The sequence below is a fragment of the Ovis aries genome, chromosome 9 (assembly GCF_016772045.2).
Source record: "Ovis aries strain OAR_USU_Benz2616 breed Rambouillet chromosome 9, ARS-UI_Ramb_v3.0, whole genome shotgun sequence".
NCBI classification, from domain to species: Eukaryota; Metazoa; Chordata; class Mammalia; order Artiodactyla; family Bovidae; genus Ovis; species Ovis aries.
In genome coordinates this window covers 54,691,179-54,697,178 of record NC_056062.1, presented here as the reverse complement: position 1 = coordinate 54,697,178, position 6,000 = coordinate 54,691,179, and positions in this window count along the sequence as shown.

The window sequence follows — 6,000 nt, the reverse complement described above, 5'->3', positions numbered from 1 at the left end:
GTCATCTGAGTTAAATTCACCCATTCCAGTCCATTTTAGTTTGCTGATTCCTAGAATGTCAACATTCACCCTTGCCATCTCTTGTTTGACCACTTCCAATTTGCCTTGATTCATGGACCTGACATTCCAGATTCCTATGGAATATTGCTCTTTACAGCATTGGACCTTGCTTCTATCACCAGTCACATCCACATCTGGGTATTGTTTTTGCTTTGGCTGCATCCCTTCATTCTTTCTGGAGTTGTTTCTCCACTGATCTCCAGTAGCATATTGGGCACCTACCTGCTGGGAGCCAGCATGAGGAATCCCACCCATGGCAAAGGTCATGAGGAAGGAAGCCCAACAAAATGCAAAGTTGTGATCTGCTTCAGGGGTTCCCTCTTGGTTTTCCTGAACGTCTACCCCCCCAAAAACAGACTCTGCCTGCCTTATTGTACTGTGCTTTTCCACTCTTCTGACATTCTCTGGTAAAAATTAACTTAGGGCTTCAGTCTTCTGCATTTGAAAGGAATGTTTCAGCTCAAACCCCCTCTGATGGCTCTCTAATTTGCCTAACAGGTTCCCCCGGACTTTTTACAATTTGTGAATTATTTACAGCCCCCCAACTGCGAAAGGCACAAAGCTTAAAGCATCTTAAGTATACAGAGCCTTTTCTAAAGAGCTCAAAATCATATCGGTGATGGATTTTCACTGTTGAGTCAATGACTGTTGCCAGGCCTCCATATTCTTTACCTTTTAACACCTGAAGGATATTAATCAATGTAATTGGGATATAGAAAAAGGAATATAGTAATTTTGATGTTAGCAACACTAGACTTTTGAGTTAACTACTTTTCTTTGTTATAAATCACTGTACTCCTTTTACTTGTTGTAGATTGTTGTGCCTTTGCTATGTAAGAGTTAACTTTATTTAGTGCTTTGTGAGTGGCACCAGACTTTGGGAAGAACAAGACAAATAAGTCTTCTGGTTGACAAACCCTTATCAGAAAAAGGCCGTAAAATGTTAATTGCCCCTCTGGCCAGAAGATGATGTAAATCACCTAAGACTTGTGTATACAACTAGGTATGCAGAAAGAACGCCTGGTTTTGATAAGAGTCAGGGCTGCTGATGCTGCATAATATTATATTATCCATTGATGTCTGTGTACAAAAAAAAGGTATAAAAGGCCTTTCTGGACAATAGGGGATGGTCCAGTCCCTGGACTGGTTTCCCCGTGTCTCCTCTTTATTTTCAGGCTGAATTCCCATCTGGGGCATAGAGGCTCGCCATGTATACTTACTTGCCCTGGCTTCTAAGATCCGTGAGAGAGAGAGCCCAAGGCAGGGCACTCTCCGATATTCAAACGGGCGCTGGTGGTCCAACGTAGATGGTGCAAATCACTTGACCTGAGATTTTATTGGCTTTCTCCATAAACCAAGTTATTCAGCCTCTTTTCTCCACTAAATTTTCCTACTATACTATTTCTTCGTAATTTCTCTTATATTTCTAAATAAATAAGTTTTTCTCACCTACTCCATCTCCCCTTCGAATTCCCTGGATCCACTGGGGCAGGATCCCGGCACCTACTGACCTGGGGTGTTCTTCTTTCAGTATCCTATCATTTTGCCTTTTCATACTCTTCATGGAGTTCTCAAGGCAAGAATACTGAAGTGGTTTGCCATTCCCTTCTCCAGTGGACCACATTCCGTCAGACGTCTCCACCATGACCCACCCGTCTTGGGTTGCCCCATGGGCTTGGCTTAATTTCATTGAGTTAGACAAGGCTGTGATCCTAGTGTGATTAGATTGACTAGTTTTCTGTGAGTATGGTTTTAGTGTGTCTGCCCTCTGATGCCCTTTTGCAACACCTACCATCTTACTTGGGTTTCTCTTACTTGGGCATGGTGTATCTCTTCATGGCTGCTCCAGCAAAGCACAGCCACTGCTCCTTACCTTGGATGAGGGGTATCTCCTCACCACCGCCCTTCCTGGCCTTCAACGTGGGATAGCTCCTCTAGGCCCTCCTGCGCCCCACGCAGCCACCACCCCTTGGACATGGGGTTGCTCCTCCTGGTCGCCACTCCTGGCCTTGGGCGTGGGGTAGCTCCTCTCGGCCATGCTTAATGGGCCGGTCGCAGCCGCCTGCACTTAGTGCACTGGTCGCAGCACAGAGAGGCTCCTTGGATGTCCTTGGAGGTCAAAAAGAGATAACATCACCTTATAGTGAAGAAGTGAAGTCACTCAGTTGTGTCTGACTCTTTGTGACCCCATGCACTGTAGCCTGCCAGGCTCCTCCATCCATGGGATTTTTCAGACAAGAATAATGGGGTGGGTTACCATTTCCTTCTCCAGGGGATCTTCCCAACTCAGGGATCAAATCCATGTCTCCACATTATAGGCAGATGCTTTTACCGTCTGAGCTATCAGGGATGTCCTAAGTGATGTCAACCTCCCTTTAGACCTCTTCACTAGAATCCATCTTGGCTAAGAGACGCACACATGGGAGAACCCTGAAATAAGTCAAATACAGACTGAGAACGGGGTAAAGCAAGATGACGGGCCAAAGGAAACCTGGAAGAAATGTCCCATATGAGTGACTCAAACTACCATGAGTATGTGACTCTTTGAGCCCACCCATGTGTCTATGCACATGTACTATTTTTCCTCCTAATAAATACTTATTTCACTATTTTCCATCTCTATATGGTAATTCATTTCTACACCACTGATGGGCCAGGGCCTAATCACCGACCACTGGTTCCTGGTGGTCTGGTGACTAGAATTCCATGCTCTCACTGTTGTGTCATGATTTAAATCTCTGGCCTGGAACCAAAACCCTGATTCAAGCTACAGCCAAGGACACCTGAGGTCAAAGTGACCCATGAGAGGAGAAATAGATAGAAATAGAAAGAGTAGTACAAAATCTGGGCCTTAGCATCTAATTTGGGATTTTGATGACACTGCTTAAAATCATCATTGAAGAGCTTGTCAAAAATACAAGTTGCTAGACAGTCACTGTATCTACAAAGTCTTATCAGTTGCCCCAGGCTGAGTCCAGTCTTAAATACTGCACTTGATGGCTATGTGATCTTGAGCAAGTCAGTTAATGCCTTTTTACTTCAGGTTCTTCATGAATAAAATGAAAAAAGTGAACCATGATATTCTTAAACTCCATTCTAACTCAAAGAATTTATAATCTTGCCATATATCAAGGATATAGTGCATGCTCAGGTAACATTTATGTAGAGAAAACAGAATTGTGATTTGAATATTTTTTTATTATTTTTTTTTTTTTTTACAATTTATAACCACATTTTTTATTTTGAAAAATTTCAGACCTCAGTAATGGTGCAAGGATAGCATAATAACTACTCACATACTCTTCATGTAGATTTACCAGTCATTAACATTTTGCTTCCATACCCACCCCTTATCTTTCTCACACACTCACACAAACACACACAAATACACACACAAACACACATGTGCAGGTGTATGCATAAATGAGCTCATACATGTTCAGAGTTAAAATTTTTGCTAAACAATAGGAAGTTGCACACATCATAATATTTTAGATATAAAATCTTCAACATACAAAGTCTCTTACTTAACCTGTAGTACAGTTATCACAGCCAGCAAGTTGAACATTTGTGTAGTCATGTATTACATGTATTTGAAGACCCCCAGAAGAATTAGAGTTGTCAAGGAAGCTAAAATTATTAAAAAAAAAAAAAAAGCCTGACTTACACTGAGACAACTAATGCCAAACTCAGGTTTTAGGTGGTAAGTATTGATAGGAAAACTGTTTCTTACCGTTACCCAAATTTCTTTGCCAGCCTTGTAAATAGTTTGGCAGTTTTAGAAAGTGCATGAGCATAAGAAATTGGATACCCCTCTTCAAAGCAGTCAACATTTACTCTTTGTTTAGTAAGTGATATCACTTTTTTCTTACATTTATGAGTGTGGCACTGAAAGGAAATTACAAAACCAGCCTTGATTTAAATCCAAAATTTCTTAAGGGTTCTTTATACTACACTTTGATTACTGGTAGTTGCTTTGGAGTTGCTTTGAGATTTCTAGAAACTTTAAAGGTTGGAATTTAGCCACTTTGTCTTTCTAAAAGTGTTTTGGTTCTTTAAGTATATTGAATACTTATAAACAAGCTTGCTCTAAAAGGACTCTCACCTGTTAAACCATGCTTAAGCAGACACTGCAATAAGCCAGCTGCTGCTGCTAAGTCACTTCAGTCGTGTCCGACTCTGTGCGACCCCATAGACGGCAGCCCACCAGGCTACCCCGTCCCTGGGATTCTCCAGGCAAGAACACTGGAGTGGGTTGCCATTTCCTTCTCCAGTGCATGCAAATGAAAAGTGAAAGGGAAGTCGCTCAGTCGTATCCAACCCTTAGCGACCCCATGGACTGCAGCCTACCAGTCTTCTCTGTCCATGGGATTCTCCAGGCAAGAGTACTGGAGTGGGGCGCCATTGCCTTCTCCGAGTAAGCCAGCAGAACTGTTTAAAATGGGTATCTGCCAGAAGAAAAGGAATGAATTTAAATATCCAGTCTTGCAATGTAATTTCTGAGAATTTGGTATTCATTTTTTCAGTTTTTAAAGTGCTGATTCTTACTGATCCCACCTTTCGTTAGTTCTAATTTATTAACAAAAGTTCAAAATATGTTCAGCCTATGTATTTTTTTAAGAAAGCTGTAGGTGATGAGTGAATGTTGTTTTTCAATTTCATTATGGTCATTTTTGTATAACACAAACTTTATTCTACTCGGATAACTTTTAGAAGCAGCACACTTTTTAATCTAAAACCACATATTAAATTTGAATTATTAAAAATTTTTTGAGCCTTCAGTTTGCCCTGAAATATTTTCTACTCTTCCCAATCAGCATTTACTCTTTTAGTCTGTGCTAGGTTGTTATTAATGTTGCTATTATTGAAGAATATAATTATAACCATCAAAAACTTGGGACATTTAAACAGACTAATTTCTTCAAAGGACTATGGTGAAAGAAACTGACAATGAGCATATATTAAACATTTTTTAAATAGAGTTTTTGTATAATTGCATTAAAAATGATTCTCCTTAATTTCTTTTTGTGAGGAATGGGGAAAGGAAATACTCTTGAAGAAAAGAATCATTTGACTCGTTACTTTATCTCTGTTCTCATCCATTTATTTATTTTAATATAATTTTGTATTAATGATCCTTCAAAATTCTCTTAAAACTACCAAATTGTTCCATTCTTTATTAAGTTTTAGTAAGACAGTCACGTCCTATTCTTTTCTCTGTTCCAGAAAATCATGGTCTTAGATAGCAGTCTGATGGCTCAGATGGTAAAGAATCTGCCTGCAATGCAGGAGACGCGGATTCTATCCCTGGGTTGGGAAGATCCCGAATGGCCACCCACTCCAGTATTCCTGCCTGGAGACTCCCATGGACAGAGGAGCCTGGCGGGCTATAGCCCATGGGATCGCAAAGAGTCAGACACGACCGAGTGACTTTTCGCTTTCAGAGAGCAGTAGCCTTTTGCCATTTAGTGTTTTCTATCTTTTATACTGATTTTCTTTGAATCTTTATGTATGTATGTGTGTGTGTACATGTGTGTATATATATATATACACATGTGTATATATGTATGTATATATGTACACATATGTATGTGTACATATATACACACACACATATATACATACACACATACACACACACACACACACACACAGCCTGCTTTATCTCTGTTCTTTTTTTTTTTTCTTTTTTTTTTATTTTATTTTATTTTTTTTATTTTTTTTATTTTTTAAATTTTAAAATCTTTAATTCTTACATGCATTCCCAAACATGAACCCCCCTCCCACCTCCCTCCCCATAACATCTTTCTGGGTCATCCCCATGCACCAGCCCCAAGCATGCTGCATCCTGCGTCAGACATAGACTGGCGATTCAATTCACATGATAGTATACATGTTAGAATGCCATTCTCCCAAATCATCCCACCCTCTCCCTCTCCC